This window comes from Hylobates moloch, unplaced genomic scaffold (genome assembly GCF_009828535.3).
Source record: "Hylobates moloch isolate HMO894 unplaced genomic scaffold, HMol_V3 SCAFFOLD_19, whole genome shotgun sequence".
Taxonomy (NCBI): Eukaryota; Metazoa; Chordata; class Mammalia; order Primates; family Hylobatidae; genus Hylobates; species Hylobates moloch.
Window position 1 is genome coordinate 3,968,948 of NW_026652294.1, and position 23,052 is coordinate 3,991,999.

A 23,052-nucleotide genomic window follows, 5' to 3' on the forward strand; every position below is an offset into this window, starting at 1 on the left:
CCTCCCCACAAGGTAGGAAAACCTGGGGCTCAAAGTGTGGAGGGACATGTCATCTGCAGCCTTGGGCACAGGCACCCCTTCCCACTAATGATTTCCAGATCACCCAGGGGTATTGGTTCTGCCTCAATTTTCCAACTGGCACAGAGACCAAGGGCGACGGGGAAGCAGCTTGGAAGGGCAAAGACACCACGGTGGGAACAGGTTCCTATCCCTCCCAACTGCTCCCCAGCTGGGTGGCCCTCAGTGCATCTCCAGAGGGCAGTCAAAAGCCCCAGGCCAAGACCACCCTGCACTCTGGATCCCTCTACTCGCTCACCAAACACAGACCAGCCAAATAGCCAACGGGGATGGCAGAGGCCAGGGCACTGTGCACCCCTCGCTGCCTCCTGACACTCGAAGCAGCCCCCTATTGGGGGACCCACTAGCCCATGATCCCATGCGAGGTCAGGCCACACCTGCCTGAGTGTGGAGCCTCTGGTCAGTCCGCGTGGCTGCAGGGGCCCGTGGGGAGGCTAGAACAAGGTCACCTCAAGGCCTTTCCTCTAAGCACCCAGCAAAGAGCAGGAGAATGTGCTCTGGTCAGCATCTTTCAAAGGCCAGGAGAGAGGAGGTTTTCAGATCAAAGTGATCCCTGCTGAGGCAGAAAGCAGAGAACTCCAGCCCCTATTCTGAGAGGCACTGCCCCAACCCAGCCTGGACACCCACCTTGCCTAGAGCCTTGGCCTCCAAGAAGCCAGGCATTCAGAACTGCTCCAGGTGCTGGGCCTCCACATGGCTCCTTCTGGAGGCCCTGCCTCTGGGAGACAGGAACACATCTCACGCCCATGTCCAGGCCCACAGGTGGGGGTCAAACTCAGGGTGTGGTCTCAGCCACATGATACCCCTGCCTTCAGACTGAAACTTCTGGCTCACGCCCAGCCAGGAGGGAGGCCTGGGAGAAGGGTGAAGACCAGGAAAGGGCGCCACCCCAAGCAGGCCACCCTGCCTAGCCCTCCTAGGATCCTTCTCATCCACCTTCCTCCCTGGAAGCCATCCCTTACTACCAAGAAAGGGTCTTCCTGCAGGAGGCCTGGAGCTATGCTGGAGGACTCAAGCTATGCTGGAGGACTCAGGAGAAGCTCCCCCCAGCCCACCCCCAAGGAGCAGCACCTTAACCACCTCCCGGCCTAAACAAAAGTAACAGTGAAATGAGAACCCTCCAGCTGACGCCAAGACAGCTGAGAGTGAGCAGAGCCGCCCACGGCGCACCCGAGCTCCACTGTCAGGTGGGAGGGACAAGCATGCCAGGCTGAGAAGCTATGCTGGGCAGGGCAGGGCCACCAGGCAACTTCCACATCCCAGAGGTCTAAGTACATCCGACCAGGGTCAGAGAGAGCCCCAGACTTGCTGCCACTGCTCCCAAACTTAAGTCTAAGGTCAGCATCTGCCCTGGTTCCAGACCAACCCCCAACTATAGTCACCTCATACTTCAGGTGTGGCCAGGACAGATGCAGCTGCAATGGGTGGCCCTGTATGAGCTCAGCCTCTTCCCAGGAGCCCCTAAGCCATGGGAGAGACTGCCTGGAGGGCACAAGGCAGCCAGGCAGGAAGCAGCCAGAATCCAGAAGTGCCCCAAGGCCCAGCCCCTGGACACACCAACCAGCCCTGCACAGTCACAAGCCCAGGACTTTGTTCATCCTATCCCCATGGCCTGGAGTCCTCCCTGAGGAAGACTTGGTAGACAAGAGATAGCTCCAAGGGGCCAAGGCTGCACCTCGTCCACCGCCACAGCCCTGTATGAGATGGCAGCCTACGTGTGGGCAGGTCTGATCTCCTCAATCTTCCCACAGGCCCAGTGAGCGGGGCGTTATCTCTGCAGTTTCAGATAAGAAATTAAAGGTTCTTGGGGGTTAAGCAACTTGCCCAGGGTCACAACAGCATGTAGGTAGCACAGTGAGGACCTAAAGCCTGACTCCCGAGTTGTAGTCTGATGACCCCACCCTAATGCAGGCAGGGCCAGGGATGCCACTCACACAGGGCTTCCAACTGCCAAGCTGCTTGGGGGAGCTACAGGAGGCACCGCGCTCCATGCACTGGTGTGCCAGGAGAAGGGACTCCAGTCTGCACCTCCACCCTCCCTCCCCCAACCCCCAGCACCGCCTGCCTATCCACAGCAGAGCCTCACCTGGGTGTATTCTCCCAAACTCATTGTGAGGGCATGGGGTCTGCCCAGCTCCTCCACCAGAAGTGACAAGGTGGGGGCCCCCGTGCAGCCTGCTTTGGAGGCCCAGGTTGTGCTTGCTGCTCCTCTAGGAACACCCCCACACTCCATGACCTCCTTCCCTGTCCCTCCAGGCATGGGCTGGTGGTGGGTGGGGCTCACTGCTCTGGGCAAGCCCAGCCATGTAATTCAGCCCAGACCTGGATGCCAGCCAGCAGCTCCTGGCTGTCCTCCCAGACCATCCTCCTGGAAAGCAACAGGCTCCACAAATGCCAGGAGCCCAGCTCTCTCCAACGCAGCTTCTACAAAATAAACACTCGGGTTCCACTCAACACATCGGTGATGCAGCGACTGGGACCTGAGGCTGGCCTCCTCCTTCTCTGCTCCTCAGGCCAGCCCTGTGGCCTAGAGTGAGGGAGGTAGCATCCACCCCAGCCCAGTGACTTTCCCAAGCCCGTCCTGAAATGCCCATGGGTCCTACTGACGACCTCGTACTGCCCACAGCAGGGCCAAGCCCTGCATGGTCTGAGCCACCCGCCCATGTGTATTGTCCCTTCTGAGAGGTGAGGAAGCCCAGGCTAACATCCCAGCACAAGGAAAAGGCTAGAATGGGCTGCTGAGAGGAGAGCTGGACTGAAGGTGCCTCCAAACTGTGCTTCCCCAGAAGGTACAGCCTCAGTCCCCTCCCTCTCCTCATCACTTCCGGGTTTGGAGCCAGCAAGGAATGAGGCCAGAAAGACCTTGGAGACCTGCAGCTGATTTCCCCTGCTAGTGCTGGCACCAAGGAGGGCCCCAGGCCTGGCACAGTCTGGCTGAGAGTTCTGAGACAGGATATTGGAGAGAGGCAGGGGAACATTACTTTAAGAAGCAGAATAATGGCCAGGTGCGGTCTATAATCCCAGCACTCTGGGAGGCTGACGTGGGTGGATCGTGAGGTCAGGAGATCAAGACCATCCTGGCTAACGCTGTGAAACCCCGTCTCTACTAAAAATACAAAAAATTAGCTGAGTGTGGTGGCACGCGCCTGTAGTCCCACTACTCCGGAGGCTGAGGCAAAATTGCTTGAGCCTGGGAGGCGGAGCTTGCAGTGAGCTGAGATCGCGCCATTGCACTCCAGCCTGGGTGACAGAGTGAGACTCTGTCTCAAAAAAAAGCAGCAGAATAACAATTTAAGGTTGTGATAGTGACTACGAATGCCGTGCTCACCTCCAAACTCCATCCCAACACCACCCTGCCTCCCAAGAGGGGCCTGAGCATGGGGTAAAAGGCTCGCTGGCAGCCACAGAGCAGGAGCCCATGCAAGACCACCCAGAGGATGTGCTGCTGCTGTTCCTGGTAGGTGAGGAAAAAGCAGGAATCTGGCAGGCATGTATGTCAGGAGGCAAAACGGGCCCTGTGCTGGTTTCTGCAGTCCTCTCCAGCCCACTTCCCTGCTCTTCTTGCTCACTGGCCATGACCCAAGAAACAGCAGCAGCACCACCAGGGATCTTGTTAGAAATACAGATGCTCAGACTCCATCCAGCCCTAACCACCAGAACCCTGGGGGCTCAAACGCACAGTCAAGTCTGAGAAGCTAGGTTAGAAGCTTTTTTTCCTTCTTTTGTTTTTACCTGGACACCACTGATTGGAAAGCTCTCTACAGCCTGAAAGCCAAGTGCTCCTCAAGGAGTAAACGCTCAAGGGATGGGCATCAAGTGGAAGGAGAAAGCCCCCAAAACGAAGATACATGTCCCATGTACACAAGCTCACAGGCTGGTGAATACAAACGGTAGATCTAGAACGTGCCACACCAAGGCTGAGTGTGTTACCACAAGTACCAGAATGGTGACCACGCCGGAGGGTTCCACAAACCCTGATCAAAGAAGCAGGTGTGAGTGGCAGGCAGAGAACACAGCTCTGTGTGGCAGGGAGGGAGGACAAGCAGTGGCAGCACAGCAGACAATAGGTGGAAATTCTACATGCAAGGCACTGAACGGGCAAGGAAAGCCTGGGCCGCCCAGGTGGAAGGGACTATCATGATCATCTCTCTCACCCCAGGGACACCTTAAAAGGTGTCCGAGCCCCAAAGGGAGGCACCCAGCACAGCTGAGTCACAGAGCTGCAGCCATCCAACCCACGGCTCCAGGAGAGACTCTCCAACTTCACAATTTCAAAATCAACCCTAGCAGCTAACAATTTCTTAATGCCAAGTAAAGACTAGAATTAGAAACAGAAACCCTATCATCTTCTACTATCATTACTTCATAAAAGAAAACATTTCAATGATCGAAGAGCAGGAAGAACTACGGGCAGTCCTGGACCTATGCAGTTCTCCAGGCCTGGCAAAGGCTCCGAGGCAACCAGCATTAAGGAGCCACTGCACCGTCTGTACACAACACTGCCTGACCCCCTGGGCTGGGACAAGACTGAGATGACATGCTGAAAGGGAATCAGAAAAAACAAAAACACAAAAATTCAACAATAGATACTAAAGATGGGATTTTGATTAGCCAAACAAAGACTGAAAGAGTATCTCCCAGGGATGAAAGGGAAATGGGGGTGTTTTTAAACAAGACCAGGACTGTTCCAGAAAGAATAAGAACGTTAAAGCTCATCAGGAAAAAGGTAACAGCAAATGTTGGCCAGGCAATAAGGCAACCAGAAGTCTCACATGCTTTATAACTTTTTATTTTTTAGAGAGTCTTGCTGTGTCACCCAGGCTGGAGTGCAGTGGCAAGATCTCGGCTCACTGCAACCTTCGCCTCCCAGGTTCAAGCAATTCTCCTGCCTCAGCCTCCCGAGTAGCTGGCATTACAGGAGTGCAGTGCGCCACCACCCGCAGATAATTTTTGTAATTTTTGTATTTTTTGTAGAGATGGGGTTTCACCATGTTGGCCAGGTTGGTCTCAAGTCATCTGCCCACCTCAGCCTCCCAAAGTACTGAGATTACAGGCATGAGCCACCGCATCTGGCCAGAAAACTCACATGGTTTAGAAAACCCTTGGATGGCACAATCTAAAACTGTGGGCCCAAGGCCGGGGGTGGTGGCTCATGCCTGTAATCTCAGCACTTTGGGAGGCCAAGGTGGGTGGATCGCCTGAGGCCAGGGGTTTGAGACCAGCCTGGTAAACACGGTGAAACCCCGTCTCCACTAAAAATACAAAAATCAGTCGTGCGTGGTGTCAGGCTCCTGTAATCCCAGCTATTTGGGAGGCTGAGGCAGGAGAATCACTTGAACCCAGGAGGCGGAGGTTGCAGTGAGCTGAGATTGCACCACTGCACTCCAGCCTGGGGGACAAGAGCCAACTTCATCTCTAAATAAATAAATAAAGCAAACAAGCTAGCTAGCTGTGAGCCCAAAAACTCACCCAAGGTATATGCCAAGAATGCACACGTATGCGCACCAAACAGGCAGGCACGGTCATGAAGGCCCAACAGTGGAAAACGACTCCTATGCCCACCCTGAGAAGGGACAGCTGCAGGTATAAAAGACTATGATCCAGCAGTGAACAGGACAGAACGTTTAGGTTGAACTGTATGAATTTACCTTTTAGGGGTAAAAAAAACAGCTGACTGCTGATAATTTCACATGGTTTGACTTACAAACAACACAGATGAATCTCTCAAATATACTTTTGAGCAAAGATGCCAGAGCCAAAAAAACTATTACAGTTCCACTTGCATATATTCAAAAGTAGGCAGCACTAATCTTATGGGTGGGGGTTGAGAGTGACTAAAAGCTTCAGGATACATGAAGGGCTTCCAGGGTTGTGTTTCTCACTCTGGATGCTAGTTACAAGGGCATAATCATTTGTGAAGAACTCTTGGGAGCTGTGCACACTTCTTACGTAGGATGTCCTTGAATTCAATACAGTGCACAGAAACCTTCAGAAGGGAAGCAGAGATCAACTTCATCCTGATCAGCAAGTAGACTCAGTCCAGGCAGCAACCTCTCCTGGACCCCCAACCAATAACAACAACACAGGAAGCAGAATATTGGCGGGACAGCGGGCAACGCGGCAATGTCCACGATGCAGTGCCCATCGTAGAGGAGGGAGCTCACACAAGCCAGCCAGGAGCCCACAGGAAACAGACTACTGTAAATCCTTATTAAAAGCAGACTCATGTCTGCTATCTAAAAGATAAAAACCTGATAACGTTTTAAAGTTGTCCTAAGGTCCAACAGACTCTTTTTTTTTTTTTTGAGACAGTTTTCCTCTTGTTGCCCAGGCTAGAGTGCAATGGCGCAATCTCGGCTCACCGAACCTCCGCCTCCCGGGTTCAAGCGATTGTCCTGCCTCAGCCTCCCGAGTAGCTGGGATTATAAGTGTGCACCACCATACCTGGCTAATTTTGTATTTTTAGTAGAGACGGGGTTTCTCCATGTTGGTCAGGCTGGCCTAGAACTCCCGACCTCAGGTGATCCGCCCGCCTCAGCCTCCCAAAGTGCTGGGATTATAGGCGAGAGCCACCACACCCAGCCCCAGTTGACACTTCTAAAGGAGAAGGGGTTCTGCAAATCCTGAAAGGCAAGCCCAGGAGAAACAGGAAATCTGGGAGCACGGCAAGCGAGGTTCAAACAGGACACCAAATAATTCCCAGCAACCGCCTCCAGCAGGTTCTGGTGGCAGCCAGGTAGGGCAGGAGCCCGCTGGGCATATCAAAGGGAAGAAGCCAAGAAGAAAATGGGCGAGGCTCTCAGGGATTTGGGGTCAAAGGAAGCCGCTGGGAGAAGGAAACAGCCCACTTGCTCCTTCATATGTAATCAACACACAAACCCCTCAGTGCCTTAAATGGCTCAGGAGCTACAGCCAAAGATCAAGGATCAAGTTATTTCACTCCAAATAAGAAAAAAAAAAAAAAAGTTATACATTCAGCATCCATTGGAAGTTTTGTGATTGGAGACAGGGTCTTGCTCTGTGGCCCAGGCTGGAGTGCAGTGGCGCAATCATAGCTCTAATTTCTGGGCTCAAGGGATCCTCCCACCTCAGCCTTTTGAGTAGCTGGAACTAAAGGTGCATGCCACAATGCCCAGCCAATTTTTAAAATGTTTGTAGAGATGAGGTCTCACTATGTTTTCCAGGCTGGTCTCAAACTCCTGGGCTCAAGTGATCCTCCTGCCTCAGCCTTCCAAAATGTTGGGACTACAGGTGTGAGCCACTGTGCCAGGCCTTAAAAAGCAATTTTTACAGATAAAATTGGGCAACTGCTATGGAAAATATTACAATCTATGGTCCTGTGCCTGAAAAGCCTCCAAGTGTGATACTTTATAGAGAAGAGGTCTCTCCTGTCCAGTAGGTAACTTGAAAGTGTCTAAGAGAGGGCCGGGCGCGGTGGCTCACGCTTGTAATCCCAGCACTTTGGGAGGCCGAGGTGGGCGGATCACGAGGTCAGGAGATCGAGACCATGGTGAAACCCTGTCTCTACTAAAAATACAAAAAAATTAGCCGGGCGTGGTGGCGGGCACCTGTAGTCCCAGCTACTGGGAGAGGCTGAGGCAGGAGAATGGCGTGAACCCGGGAGGCGGAGCTTGTAGTGAGCCGAGATTGCGCCACTGCACTCCAGCCTGGGCGACAGAGCGAGACTCCGTCTCAAAAAAAAAAAAAAAAGAAAGTGTCTAGGAGAGAAGTGCCCAAAAACTCAAAGAATCAGAGAGGGATCCATTCAGACTCGGGGAGAAAAATGTTCACAAAGTTTCACTGTACTTCTAAACTGAGTCTCAGTGGTGCATTAAGAAATTGGATTTACAGGCTGGGCGCGGTGGCTCACGCTTGTAATCCCAGCACTTTGGGAGGCCGAGGCGGGTGGATCACGAGGTCAGGAGATCGAGACCACGGTGAAACCCCGTCTCTACCAAAAATACAAAAAATTAGCCTGGCGTGGTGGCGGGCGCCTGTAGTCCCAGCTACTCGGAGAGGCTGAGGCAGAAGAATGGCATGAACCCGGGAGGCGGAGCTTGCAGTGAGCCGAGATCGTGCCACTGCACTCCAGCCTGGGTGACAGAGCAAGACTCCGTCTCAAAAAAAAAAAAAAAAAAAAGAAATTGGATTTACAGACAGAAAACAAAATAAACTGGCACTTCTCTGCCTCAAGAAGCACAGGTTGAGGGTGAAAAGTCGGCTACTTAGAAGGCAGCAAAAACAAAACCCAGAAACCCACCCAAATGCTCACTGCCAGCAGGACAGGTGATTATGTGTGGATGGTGCCACCTTGGACACTGAAATGGAGAATGGGAACGCAGGAACTGCTGCTCCTGGTGTCCCAAGAGTGCAGGGCACCTGGCTCCCAGCAAACTGAGCCAAAATCATTCACAGTTTCAGGATCCAGACAAAGGTGGGAAACCGACAAAACCCAGCGAATGGCTGACCCACAATTCAGAAGACTGTTGGCTTCTAGAGGAAAGTGGGAACAAGCCAGGGAGAAGTGCATGGGGTGTCCCAGGAACTTGGGAGGCTATTTCTTATGTGGCCACGAGGGAACAACAGTGTCTCGCTTACTGGGACACCCATGATTCAACCAATAGTGAGTTTACCCTTACTTATCTCTCTGTTCTTTAAGATTTGTGCACACACGTATATACGTGTAATTCACCTTTGGTTTTTTTTTTTTTTTTTTTTTGAGTCTTCTTCTGTCGCCCAGGCTGGAGTGCAGTGGCACAATCTCGGCTCGCTGCGACCTCTGCTGCCCAGGTTCAAGCTATTGTCCTGCCTCAGCCTCCCGAGTAGCTGGGGATTACAGGCACCCGTCACCACACCCAGCTAATTTTTGTGGTAGAGATGGGGTTTCACCATCTTGGCCAGGCTGGTCTTGAACTCCTGACCTCAAGTGATCCGCCTGCCTCGGCCTCCCAAAGTGCTGGGATTACAGGCGTGAGCCACCATGCCCAGCCTATTTACACCTTTGTAAATAGCTTCTTAGAGTTCAATGGCCAAGCCTGCTAAGGAAGCTGAGTCTACTCTGTGCAGAAGTCTCAAAAGAAAGGAAAGTCGGGTGTGGTGGTTCATGCCTTTAATCTGGGCACTTTGGGAGGCTGAGGCAGGAGGATCACTTGAGCCCAGGAGTTCAAGACCAGCCTGGGCAACACGGCAAGACCCTGTCTCATGAAAAAAAAAAAAAAAAAAAGAAAACGAAAGAGAAAGAGAAAGAGAGAGACAGAAAGAGAAAGAGAGAAAAGAAAGATAAAAAAGAAAGAGGAAAGAGACCTCCCTGGTGCAGGGAAGAGCTAAATCCCAATCCAGGGAGGAGCCAAGAGGCTAAAGCTGAGGTGCACTCACAGAGCACCTCCCTTTCACCACCTGAGAGATCACCTGGTCCACAGCCGTCAAACGCAGCAAGGCCACACAGTTGGGCAGCTATGACAACAATGCACAAATGAGGGCTTTGGAGGGCTCAGTTCTCACAAGAGATAACCCAGAAAATATCACCCTGTCCTAATCATACAAAGCAAAAGAACCCGGGGCCTCCACACCTAGGGTAGCAGGTATGCTTCACTCAACAGAAGTTGTCCAGGAGGGAAAAATCCCAGGCAACCTCCTAAGGTCTACAGGAGAAAGAAGGGCAGAATCAGAGCCACTCTAAGTGAAAATATCAGCATTTAGAACACACTCACCCCCCTGCAACCCCTCCAGCCAACCCTCGCCTAGTCCCTGTACCCTCCAATTCAGAGTCCAATAACCCTGAGTTATCTTTCTCAAACACCCATCTCATCAAGCCACTCCCTTGCTTAAAGCTTTCAATGGGCCGGGCATGGTGGCTCATGCCTGTAATCCCAGCACTTTGGGAGGCCCAGGTGGGCAGATCATCTGATGTCTAGAGTTTGAAACCAGACTGACCAACACGGAGAAACCTCATCTCTATTAAAAATACAAAATTAGCTGGGCATGGTGGCGCATGCCTATAATCCCAGCTACTCAGGAGGCTGAGGCAGGAGAATCACTTGAACCTGGGAGGCGGAAGTTGCAGTGAGCCAAGATCGCGCCATTGCACTCCAGCCTGGGCAACAAGAGTGAAACTCTATCTCAAAATAAAAATAAAATAAAATAAAATAAAATAAAGCTTTCAATAAATTACTGATGCCTAGGATAAAGTCCATGCTCAGGCCTGGCATGCAAAGCACTTCCCACAGGGGCATCAAGCCCACCTCGCCCCTTCCACAGACACACCTGAGAGCTCCTGCAGGCTGTGCCCTGCTCTGGGAGGAGCCTGCCCCCACACGACTCCCTCCTCTGTGAAGCCAGAACTGCCTCTGTTGTCCCCTCGCTCCCAATGTCAGCACCAGCTGCCAAGCTGCTTCCCTCCTGCCTACCCCCACCACCCCACAGACCAGTACCCAAAGTTAGATCCTGTGTCCCAAGCAGCTACAGCAGCAGGCATGCAGCAGGCACTCATAAACATTCATTAGGTGAGCAAATGCTGGTCACAGCCAATGCTGAGAAGAGATAGAGTGAAACAACATGTGAAAGATAAGGAGGCACGTGGTGAAGAGGGAAATGTCCAGCACCCTCCTTGCCACTGGTTCTAAAATTGTGTTGCTTACATTCTTAAATTAGTCAGGGCTCCTAAAGAGCATCTGCTTATGTGGCTTCTATATTACTGTTTTGTGGGGTTTTTTCTGAGACAGGGTCCTGCTCTGTCACCCAGGCTGAAGTGTAGTGGTACAACCATAGCTCACTGCAACCTCGAACTCCTGGCCTCAAGCCATCCTGCAGCCTCAGCCTCCCAAACTGCTGGGATTACAGGTGTGAGCCACTGCATCCGAGCTGTTGCTGTATTTGATGTTACCATGTACTACAGCAGTGCCCCCTTATTCAGTTTTTTTTTTTTTTTTTTTTCCTGAGACGGAGTCTCGCTCTGTGGCCCAGGCTAGAGTGCAGTGGCACGATCTCGGCTCACTGCAAGCTCCGCCTCCCGGCTTCACGCCATTCTCCTGCCTCAGCCTCCCGAGTATCTGGGACGACAGGCGCCCGCCACCACACCTGGCTAATTTCTTTTTGTATTTTTAGTAGAGACGGGGTTTCACCATGTTAGCCAGGATGGTCTCGATCTCCTGACCTCATGATCCGCCCACCTCAGCCTCCCAAAGTGCCGGGATTACAGGCGTGAGCCACCACGCCCAGCCCCCTTATTCAGTTTCATTTTCCTCAGCTTGCTATCCTTGGTCAACTGTGGGTAGAAAATAGGTGAGTAAATATGTTAAAAGAAAGAGCATATCCACATAACTTTTATTATAATATATTGTTACAACTGTCCTATTTTATTATTTCCTCACTATGCTTAATTCATGAAATAAATTTTAGCATAGGCACGTATATACAGAAAAAACATCACGTATATAGGGTTCAGCACTACCCATGGTTCCAGGCCTCCACTGGAGGTTTTGGAACATACCCCACAGGTAAGGGGAGACTACTGTACACACCACTGTTCTACTTACTGTATTAGAAATTTTTTTTTTTTTTTTTTTTTTGAGACGGAGTCTTGCTCTGTTACCCAGGCTGGAGTGCAGTGCCGTGATCTCAGCTTACTGCAAGCTCTGCCTCCCAGGTTCACACCATTCTCCTGCCTCGGCCTCCTTAGTAGCTGGGACTATAGATGCCCGCCACCTGGGTGTGGTGGCGCATGACTGTGGTCCTAACAACTCAGGAGGCTTATGCAGGAGGATCATTTGAGCCCAGAAGGTGAGGCTGCACTGAGCCGTGATTACATCATCACTGCACTCCAGCCTAGGCAACTGAGGGAGACCATATCGCCAAAAAAAATTAAAAATAAAAAAAAATTGTAAAGCCTCATGCTGGACATGGTGGCTAATACCTGTAATCCCAGCACTTTGGGAGGCCAGGGTGGGCGGATCACCTGAGGTCAGGAGTTCAAGACCAGCCTGGCCAACATGGCAAAACCCAGACTCTATTAAAAATAGAAAAAATTACACTAGGTGCAGTGGCTCATGCCTGTAATCCCAGCACTTTGGGAGGCCAAGGCGGGCAGATCACGAGGTCAGAAGTTTGAGACCAGCCTGACCAACGTGGTGAAACCCCGTCTCTACTAAAAATGCAAAAATTAGCTGGCCATGGAGGCGCGTGCCTGTAATCCCAGCTACTCGGGAGGCTGAGGCAGGAGAATCGCTTGAAACCAGGAGGCAGAGGTTGCAGTGAGCAAGATCACATCACTGCAATCCAGCCTGGGCGACAGGGCAAGACTCCATCTCAAAAAAAAGCCTCATGCATCCTTCCTATTTCATCACACAGAAAAGTAAAAAGATGTGTAATTAAAGGTCTAGATTTAATACTCAGTCATCTGTACTGCCTCCCCTGGACATGTGTAGAACCGGTAGGTCTCAGCACCCCCGTGCTGGCTAACAGTGGGAACACAACTCTGGCAGTGCAAGTGTCCACCCAGGGCAGAGGCCAATGACTTCTTTTTTTTTTTTTTTTTTTTTTTTTTTTGAGATAGAGTCTCGCTCTGTCATCCAGGCTGGAGTGCAGTGGCAAAATCTTGGCTCACTGCAACCTCCGCCTCTCAGGTTCAAGCCATTCTCCTGCCTCAGCCTCCTGAGTAGCTGGGACTACAGGTGTGCGCCACCACACCCGGCTAATTTTTGTATTTTTAGGAGAGGCGGGGTTTCACCATGTTGGCCAGGCTGGTCTGGAACTCCTGACCTCAGGTGATCCGCCCGCCTTGGCCTCCCAAAGTGCTGGGATTACAGGCGTGGGCCACCGCATCTCACCTTGTAACTTCTAAATATACTGAAAAAGGTATTGGGGACCCCCAGGGTCTGCAAATAACTTTGAGAATAGCTGGCAAGCACTGTCTCAAATATTTATAACAACTCATTTACAGGCAAGGAGAATGAGGCCTGGAGAGGTTAAGAGACTGGCCTACGGAGGAAGCAGGAGTCATCTTTCCACAAAACTACAGTTCCCCAAAAGCTCAAATCTTGGACAAGGAGCCTACTGCCAAACCTAAGAGTAACAAATTTCAGCAAATAAAAGGAAGTGCCATTTCCAATGGCATCCTCGAATACTCTAAGAGGCAGGGCTGGCAGAATCCATCAATAGGCCTCCAGAGGCCTGCTACTAAGAGCCAGCAACGCTGCTGAGAGCGGCACTGCCTCTGCAGGCTGTGTGACCAGGACCTGGTGGAGGCCCTGCACCTGGAAGCAGAGGGGGTCGGTGGGGGAGGGGTGCTACCAGGAAGCAAGATGTGCATGCTGCCTGCTGGGGGCATGAAGTCAAAGTCCCCTCCTGCCCATAGCAGCTAGGCCAGCCCTGGGCTGCCTTATCAGCATCAACACATGCCTGGAATGTGGGACTTTGGCAACAACCCTCTCCCTTCGGCCAGCACAGGGCTGATGCCTGGTCCCTGGGCTCTGGTTCATAGTCAGAGGACAACCACCTTGAAGAACCAGAACCCGCACCCCCAGCCCATCTACGAGAACACAATCTACTAAGAGTCACCGAGAGGAGCTATCCTGCCTGTGTCCCCACACCACCAAGGGCCGTGCCTGAGCACCTCGTTTGTCCACATTCAGAGAATCTCATGAGCTCAGCTCTGGTCCCTGCAACATCCAGACCATCCCCCACATGGCTCTCCTGGAGGTCTTTAGCAAAGGCACAGGCTGCCGTGGGGCAGAAGATTCTCACATACCAGATAGTAAGAAGCTGCGTGTGACTGGAAGGATGAGGACAACCCAGAGAATGCTCTCTGGCCCCTGGTCCTTGGGGAGGAGTGGGGGACCTGCAGGGGACCACCTTCCCACTCTGGGAGCCAGACTCCCTGGCTTTGTCCAGAGCAGCCATCCCACTACCCCACTCAAAATGAACATCTCAGCTGCCCTCCAGCCCAAGCACTGTGCAGAGTAAGGAGTCCTCACTCACCAATGTGTCCGAGGCTTTCACACATTTCACCTGGAGCTTCTCCACCCACTTCTTAGATGTATGACTCTAACTTCTCTGAGCCACTTGTACAACGAGGACTGACAAAATGATGAGGACCACACCAGTGTTTTCTGACAACTGAATCAGGCATAGAATGCCCACTGCCAGGCTGAGCCCAGGAACGAGCCCAGGATGAGTGCTTACCCTCTTCACCACTAACTTCCTGGCCTTCTGTCAGAACTCCATGGGGACCACCCTCCTCCCATCTTCCAAGCCAAGTTCCCTGGTACCAGCCAGACAGAAACTATAATAGCAACTGCTTCCATAAAGGGGAAAGGCCATGGGGTCCCAGAGAGGCCTGGGGTGAAGGGGCACAAGACCTAGGGCAGGAATCCACCCCCAGATCAGTCACTCAGGACAGGACCACCTGGGCCTAGCTACCAAGATGTGCACCACCCCCTTCCTTCTGAGCCCCTTTTCCCATCTCCTCTACTGCCCCTGGCCAGGTTGCTGTCCCATCTCTAAAGGGCAAGACTTCCTACCCAGGATGCTGACCAGAACCACACCCAGGGGCCTACCCGTCCCCTCACATGATAGGCTGCTCCTAGCTGGCAGGAGCCATCTTATAGCCTCTCTCCATCAAATACAAACAAAACCCCAGAACAACGTATTGTTCTGTTCCAGCAAAGGGGGCCAGGCCCAGCCAGGCCCTACCTGAAGCTCTGCCTCCCGTCCCCCTTCAGTCACCTCCCACTCTTCCTTCTCTGCCCCTATTAGTGGCCTCATATACTTTGCCCAGATAACACAGCCCAAGAAACCAACCTCAGGGACAAATCTCTTCTCTTCTAGGGAGAAGAAGGCAGAGGTCCCAGGAATCCCAGGGGCCCCCATCATTGGCCACCTCCGCTCAACCCAAACTGCACTATGTGAGGTCCTGCCAGACTACATACAGGCCAACAAGAGCCCAAGAATGCAGCCAAGAAACCAGGCCAGGCAGACTCCAAAAGCCTGTGCTACAGGGTCAGTAGGACCCGCCTACAGCTGAGGGCTGTAGGCAGCTCTCCAGAGGACCTCCCAGGAGAAGCCCCCAGTGCACATGGGCTAGGTTCCTCCTGCTGTTCACCCTCTGTGCCCAGTAACTACCCAGGAACCGGCATAACTGATTCTGCCAACTCATTCACTGGGTAATCGCTGACCCCACCAGGCCCTCGGAGTAAAGCAGTTAGTGAGCACCGTAGGTAAAAGCGCCGGCTACTCAGCCCTCAGCCTGTGGATTCTATTATCAACAAAGATGCATCACCTGCTAGAAAAGCGGTTCTCAAACTTGGCTGCACACCAGGTTCACTTCAAAAGCTTCAGGAAAAGCTAGTGCCTTGGGACCACCCCAGAGACAGGTACAGCCCAAGGTGAGAACCAGAGCACCAGCAGGCAGGCCTCTGCCAGGCAGCATGGGCAACAACATGTGCTGGGTGAATGTGCGGCCTGCACTCATCACCCAGAAAAGCCCCACTGTGTCCACACAAGGACAGGCCACCGAAGTCCCAGCCCCCACTCTCCCTTCTCACTTACTTTGTGAATGAGAGCTCACCAACAGCTTACCGTCTTCCAAGTGCTGCGGCCTTACCGCCCGACCCGCAGCAGGGGTGAGAGGGCTGCAAAGGCCATGTAACAGATCTTCCCCCTCGAAGGGGCTCAGGCCTCAGTGTGGTAATGGGAGCGGCCCCTTCCCACACTTGCCAGAGAACCCACCCACCCAGTGGAATGAAGCCGAAGCCCAAGCCGCAGGGCAACAGCCCAGGACGGCAGGGGACAAGTCTGTACAGCAGCCACACCCCTGCCAGAGCCAGGAGCTCTTCCATTTCCACAGCAGGCCAACTCTCACCTGGAAGCACCCACCTAACCAAACCCAATCCCTACCTTCTTTTAGTCACACTGGGAACTGCCACAGGAAGGCTGGGGACTCCACACACTCCCTTCTCACCACACCCGGTGTGTGATCACCCTTAAACAGAAAACATGCACCTAAGATCCTACGACGCGCTGCCCACCTTACAAAAAAACAGGTGCCTCTAGGTAAGAGGCACCTGGCTGACCCATCCCTGTTCCCTCTCACCATTAGAAGGACCCCGAAGTCCCCCTGTTCTAACACCGAGGCTGCACTCCCACTCTCCACCCACTAACATTACCACAAAAAAAAAAAAAAATCAAATAGTCAGAAGCAGGGGTTCCCCAAAGCCTGGCCACCTTCCCGAGGGTCCCAAGCAGTTTCTTAGAGTCCCTCTCCTCACTCAGTCCTGCCACACCCCTCTCAGGTGGTCTGGCCCTTCCCTCCTGAACTTTGGCGGGCTGGAACCAGCTCCCAGCCTTTCCTCCCTTATCAAGCTCACTGGGGGCCCACACACAGCTCCCACCCCCACCAGCTTTTCTTGCTTTGACACTCCCAGCTAAAACTGGGCTCAAGGCAAGCAAGGCTGCAGTCCCTCAGTCCCTCGGGGCCCAGCCCCTCCTCAGAGCCCTCTCCCAGCCCAGGTCCCTAACCCTTAGGGCAAGGCCCCTCCCAGCAGGAAGCGAACCCTGGCGGTGCCAGGCAGAGTCAAACTGGAAGGGCTGGTTCAGAAGCCCCTAAATGGGAGCCAGGACCTCTCTTAGGGAGGGGGCTTTCAGCCCCACTCCTCCCTAGTGGGATCTCAAATCTCTCCAGACACCACACTATATGGGCCTCCACAGGCGGTGGAGTCAAAGGCATTTATCCTCCAGCCCCCAGCAAGCTACTTAACTTCCAAAAGCAGCTCCTTCCCTCCTCCAGAGGAGACCCGGCCACGTGCTGAACTGCAAGCGCCTCTATCACCCCGCCCAGGCAAGTCTGTGAGCGCCAGAAAGCAGGGGCCAACACGACTTGGTCTAAACCAAGGGGGCCAGGCACTGAGTTTGTGCTCCGAAAATGTGGCGGAATGAATGAAAAGCTTGAAAAAGAGCCGCATACATGCCTGGCTGGCAGTGGGGTCTCCCAAGCGGGCTTCCCAGCTCACACAGTATCCGTGGGTCCGCGTCCTCAGTGCTCTCCAGCTGTCTCCACTGCCACCCTCTACCCTACTACTGCCTTTTAAAACCCAGCAGCAGTCACTTCCTGGTTAAAACCCCTCCCCTCCAGGCCAACCCCAACCCACATGGCATCCAGGGTTCTCAGCCAGCCCACGGCCGGCTCCTCCCACACCACCGCTATGCCCTCTGCGCTCCGCTAGATGCCAGCCCTTATCACCCCATCTTATAATCATTTGTTGAGTGTCTGCCTTCCCTAGGCTGAGCTCCAGAAAACAGCGAAACATGAATGTAAACTCAAGTTCTGCTCCCATTGTAGAAACGAGGCAGGAGAGTCAATCACTGCTCAAGGTCATGACGGGAGTAAATGGCAGAGCCAGCAATGCACTAGACTTTGCGACCAAGTCCAGTTCCCCTCTCACTGCCCCACAGGGGTCCCTCCTAGGCCAGGCTCAGAGGAGACAAAGGAGGAACCCAATGTGTTCTTTCTTCCGGTGGTGAAAGCTGCCTCCCAGGCCAGCAAGAGCAGCCCAGGAAGAAGCACCCCGCTCTCCTAGGGATCAGGTACTGGGGGCAGCGGGCAAGACAAGGTATGGGGTGGGGCTGACTGCTCCAGGCCAACAGACCAAGCAATAAGGTTGGAACCACAAGTCCCCTGGGTAAACTGAACTTTATTCCTTCCTCACGGCTCTCACTCTCCAGAACTGCCCCGCCAGCTCTTCTCCAGGGGCTAGCTGCTGATTAAATGGCACTTCCCCCAACCCTCAGATCTGACCCCGCAAACAACAAGGACTTGAGGAAGGCAGCAGGCTATCAGCTCAATAATGCAAAACCCTGTTGCTTCTCATCCACAACAGCTGACTTCAAGTGGATGGGAGGCTGCACTTATTAACAAAATGAGAAATCTGATCTACGGAAAGAAAACACTACGTGAGGATTAATCCAGGACTGCAGCTTGTGGAGAAGGCTGGGCTGCTGGCCAAGACCGAGGATCGAGGATGGGATCGTGCCTACCTGTCCCCAGAGCAGGTATCATGCAGCACAACAGGACTCATCACCCCTGCCCCACCTGAGCCTTCTCTTCTCCTTCCAGCAACTTCGACAATCATTTCGGTTTTGCTTTAATTAAAGGCCTGACTCCCTCGGGCTGCTTCTTCCTCTACACAGAGGCAGCAACCAGAGGGAGATTTTTCTTTTCAGGAATCGGTCGTAAAAGCTCAGTGACTAATCTACAAGTTCCAACAACTGGCAGAAGAACACCGCAGGGAAAGGTTGCTGGGCACACAGCAGCACTCAGAGCCAATTGGCCAGAGAAGCTGGGCCACAGGCACTCTACTACAACCTCCCTCCCCCAGCCCGACACTGGCCTGCCGACCCACCTGAGAGCTCTGACCTCCCAAGGCAGGCAGCTGGGGAGCCTCTTTCCAGCCTTCCAGGTCTACTGCTTGTCCTGTGGGACCCAGAGATCTTCACAATCTCAATGGCACAAGACGGAACGTTCACTTCCAGGCAACAATCCTGGGCCACAGGACTCAGTTCAGCCCCCAAGTATCAGACTCCCAGCCCCGTTCTTGGTGTTCAGAGCCCATTAAACCAGCAGTCTCGCCACACAGCTTTGTCTCCAGAGGCCAGCTCATCTGCTTTTTTTCAGACTACTCCAGCAACCCTGCTCCACCAAGCATGCACACTCTCCTTGCCACAGGGCTCCAGACCAACCACATGGCCTGTGCTCCTGAAAATGTCTGCCTGAAGGCCCAGGGAGTCCAGACACTGGCAGATGAGAATGGAGGAAAAGAAGCAAAGCCAGAAGCCAGGAAGCAATAAATGCTAGACCCAGAAAGGCCTTAGGTTTGAGTGACCCAGCTTCATCCCTCCATCCTGGATCCTTGGAGGACAGCCCCAAGTTCAGCCTAGGAGCTCCCAAGGCCCCTCCACTACCTGCCAGCTCTCCGACAGCACAAGAGACACAGCAATCCCCACATCAGTCAACAACCCACCGCCACAGGATTCCTATGGGCAAGGCTCTGCCCCTCCCCCCAGCACATATGTCAGAGGGGTGGCTTCCCTGGGTTACACCCCTCCTGCTGTTGGGGGAGTGGAGGGTCGGGAACATAGCTTTCCAGATGTGCTTGGCAACTCCTACTAGGAAAGACTAGGGGTGCAGGGGACAGGAGAAGACATAGATAAATAACTTTAACACCGCTCCAACCCATCCGGCTCACCATTGGGCTCTCTTACACAGGCAGTCCCAGGCAGTTCTGGGTGGGGCCGTTGGGAGCATTATCTGGCCTCATTCCCTCCTCTCCGCAAGTCACTGCCCCCCAGGGAGAGGCATTCCCCCCCACCACGCACACACCCAGGCCTGTGTGAATATGAACCATCTTGGAAGATAAACAGAGAGTGACAAGCTGGGGCCCCTCAGCCCCCTCCCTCAGCCAGCCTGTCCCTTCCCCCTGCCAGCGACCCCCTCCCCCAAGCCCATCTCTCTTCCTGCCAAGCGGCTGCCTACAGGAGAGGTCTGGGGGCAGGGCAGCGAGCCCACCAGCCGCAGAGCCCGGCCCTCTGGGAGCGGCCCCTCCAGGCCCGCCCCTGCCCCTGCCGTGGCCAGTCTTCCCGCGGGGAGGAGGCAAGAGAGGAGACCGCAGACGGTGCAGGACCGCAGTCCTGGAAATCGCAAAATCCTCTAGCGAGGGGGCGGCCGAGGGCGCAGGGCCGTTTGCATAATGGGAGCCCTCCCGCCTGTCAGGCAGCGCAGTTCGCCCGACGCTGTTCGGATTAGATTGCTAATGAAAAGGCACAAAGAGCCGGCGCCCGCTCGCCCGCCGACCCCCGCTCCGCAGACCCGCGCCGCCTGGGCCTGGCGCGGCCCCGTGGGCTTTGTGCCCCGGGTGCCCCACCGCCCGCGCCCCTCCGGGCATCTGGCCCACAAAGCCCGGGCCTGCCAGGGGTCCTGCGTGCGCCCCAGCCCAGGCCCGCCAGACGCTAGCGCGTCTCCCACGCGCGCAGTCCCACGTCGCCCGGGCGCGCGCGCGTCCACGCCCCTCTCCCCAGGGACGCGCCCGGCCCGCGGCCCCTGCCCGCGCCCCGCGCCCCCCGCCCCCCGCCCCCCAAGGCCGCCCCTCACCTCGTGTGCGTTGGCGGCGGCGCTCCGCCCGCCGGCCGGCCGGCCGGCCCTACCAGCGGCCCTTGTCCTCAGCGCCCGGCTCCCGCCGCACGCGCCCGCCCCGACCGCCTGCCGCCGGCCCGGCTCGGCTCCCCGCCTAGCGCGCCCCGAGCGCCGCTCACAGCCGCCCGCCCAGCGCCATCTTGGAAGCTTGTGACGTCGGCGCCGCCCGCTCACCCCTGACCCACATCTGAATGGGCGAGCGGCGGGGCGGGGCCCGGAGGCAGCTGGGGGCGTGGTCTGTGGGCAGGGGCGGGGCCTGTGGGGGCGGGGCCTGGGCCGGCGAGCGGTTCGAGCACTAGGTGGGGCGGGCTGCCGGGGTCCGGCGCCGTGGGGGAGGGGTGCGCGGGAGGAGCCGGGGACCCAGACCCCGGACATCTAACCGGACTCCGACCTCAAGCGCCAGGGCAGGACCGCGACCTCGCCCCCGAAATACTCGGACCGCATACCCGCCCTCGGGACAGGGACCCTGGCCCCCCCCACAGGCTGACACCCACCCCCACAAACTCAGGTGGACTTACCCCCTTTTAGACCCACCTTGACCCCTAGAAGCCCCGAATTAGGGACCTCTGTCGGCCTACGCGCCCCCTCCCCGACCCCTTTGCGACCCCTGCTTGACGCTCCCTGCGGTTGCCTGAGGCTCAAAGGCGCAGCCAACAGTGACTGCAAGCTCGGGGGTCTGGGCTCCTGGGGAGGCCCGGGCTGGTTGGGTGCAAGAGAGAAGGGGCGCCCCTCCCCTGACCCCAGCGCCCCTCGGGCCGCCGTGGGCGCACCCCCGCGAACCCTACCTGCTCCGAGGGCGCGGAGGACCCAGCACGCTGCACTCAGCCAGCCCCTTCCGGTGGCCGCAGCCCCTCGCTGGCCCCAGGGGTCAAGCGCCTGCCCGAGCCGGCCCACCAGGACCCGGGCTCCCGGCCGCCATGCAGATGGCCTTCCCAGGGGCTGGGCTGGCCTGAGCCGCCACTGCTTCTCTAGGGAGCTACTTAATGGACCTCTCTCTACTTTGAACACCAAACAAAGGAACACACCACTATCGAGGTCGCCCAAGTCCAAGAGGAGCCCAGGTCTGCCTCACAGGGAAGTTGTGCCCCAGCTCCAGTCAAGATTAAAAACCAGTTTCAATAACCCTTCGCCAAGCTGATTATGCAACCTTTCTTTCCTAATCGATGTATAGGTTTAATGTCATCCTAACAACATTTCTTAGACTTCACAAAATTCTAAGTTCACCTGGAAAAATAAATAGCCGAAAACAGCTATCGTTTTCCCCCCTTGGGAACAAAAGCAGGCATGAAGGTAGACTTGCCCTAACAGATATCAAAACAAATTGTAAAGCTACCGCAGGCATTTCAGTGTGGTACAGAACAAGAAATAGAATAGAAAGCCTAGAAACATCCTAGAAATGGTAAGAACACAATAGATGAAAAAGGAAATATCAAACATCTGTGAAAAGAGCTATCAAACATCCCTGAAGAACAAGAATATTCCACAAATAGAGCCTAGCAGAGGACTCACTATTTGAAGGAACGACTGAAAAAAAAAGTCAACCATTCTACTAACCCAAGACATATAAATTAAAACTGTAAGAAGCTGGGTTTTCTACTAAACAAATTAAAAATCAGTTTCAAATGATAACCTTCAAACACAAGGTCTGATAGGTAATCACTCTCATATACTGTTGGAAGCACATAAATCACCTCAAAATTCCTGGACATGAGTTTGGCGATATGAGCCAGAAGTTTTTTTGGGGGGGGTTCTTTTTTTTTTTTTTTTTTTTTTTTGAGACTCAAGAGTCTCACTCTGTTGCCCAGGCTGGAGTGTAGCCTCAAACTCCTGGGATCAAGTGATCCTCCTGCCTCCCAAAGTGCTGGGATTACAGGCGTAAGCCAACGCACCTGGCCCCAAAAATATTTTAAAATAATTATACCCTCTCGGCCGGGCGCGGTGGCTCACGCCTGTAATCCCAGCACTTTGGGAGGCCGAGGCGGGCGGATCACGAGGTCAGGCGATCGAGACCATCCTAGCTAACACGGTGAAACCCCGTCTCCACTAAAAATACAAAAAATTAGCCCGGCGAGGTGGCGGGCGCCTGTAGTCCCAGCCACGCGGGAGGCTGAGGCAGGAGAATGGCGTGAACCCCGGGGGGCGGAGCCTGTAGTGAGCCGAGATCGCGCCACTGCACTCCAGCCTGGGTGAAAGAGAGAGACTCCGTTTCAAAAAAAAAAAAAAAATTATACCCTCTCAGACCAGTATTCCAGGATTCTGTTCTGGGGAAATTAGCCACGTTTACAGACCACCTACTTATTATCTGTCTCTTTACCCATAAGTAAGTTTGTACCTGTAAGTTTGGAACCCATGCCTAGGAGCACAACCTGAGACAACAGGCATTCAACGGTCCCTTGTTTCATCTGCATTTGAAAACTAATGTGGCCGGCTCATGCCTGTAATCCTAGCACTTTGGGAGGCCAAGGCCGGCAGATCACCTGAGATCAGGACTTTGAGACCACCCTGGCCAACATGGTAAAACCCCGTCTCTACTAAAAATACAAAAATTAGCCGGATATCGTGGTGCATGCCTGTAGTCCCAATTACTCGGGAGGCTGAGACATGAGAATTGCTTGAATCTGGGAGGCTGAGGTTGCAGTGAGCTGAGATCATGCCATGACACTCCAGCCTGGGCAACAAGGGAGACTTGGTTTCAAAAAACAACAAAAAAGATAACTAACATACAATAATTTTTTAAGTGTCATGTATAATAATGAAAGAAAGCATATACAGGCCAGGCGCAGTGGCTCACTCCT

The 23,052-nt window shown here is 54.1% G+C and overlaps 1 protein-coding gene across 1 annotated transcript in view; it reads right to left on the reverse strand.

The window, feature by feature from the left end:
• HIC2 (HIC ZBTB transcriptional repressor 2) overlaps window positions 1-20,409 on the reverse strand; it is a 32,735-nt gene extending 12,326 nt beyond the window's left edge. The window contains exon 1 of the mRNA XM_032138503.2: window positions 20,216-20,409. The gene's annotated coding sequence lies outside the window, so the exon portion shown is untranslated. The remainder of the gene's footprint in view (window positions 1-20,215) is intronic.
• Window positions 20,410-23,052: the final 2,643 nt, after the last annotated feature.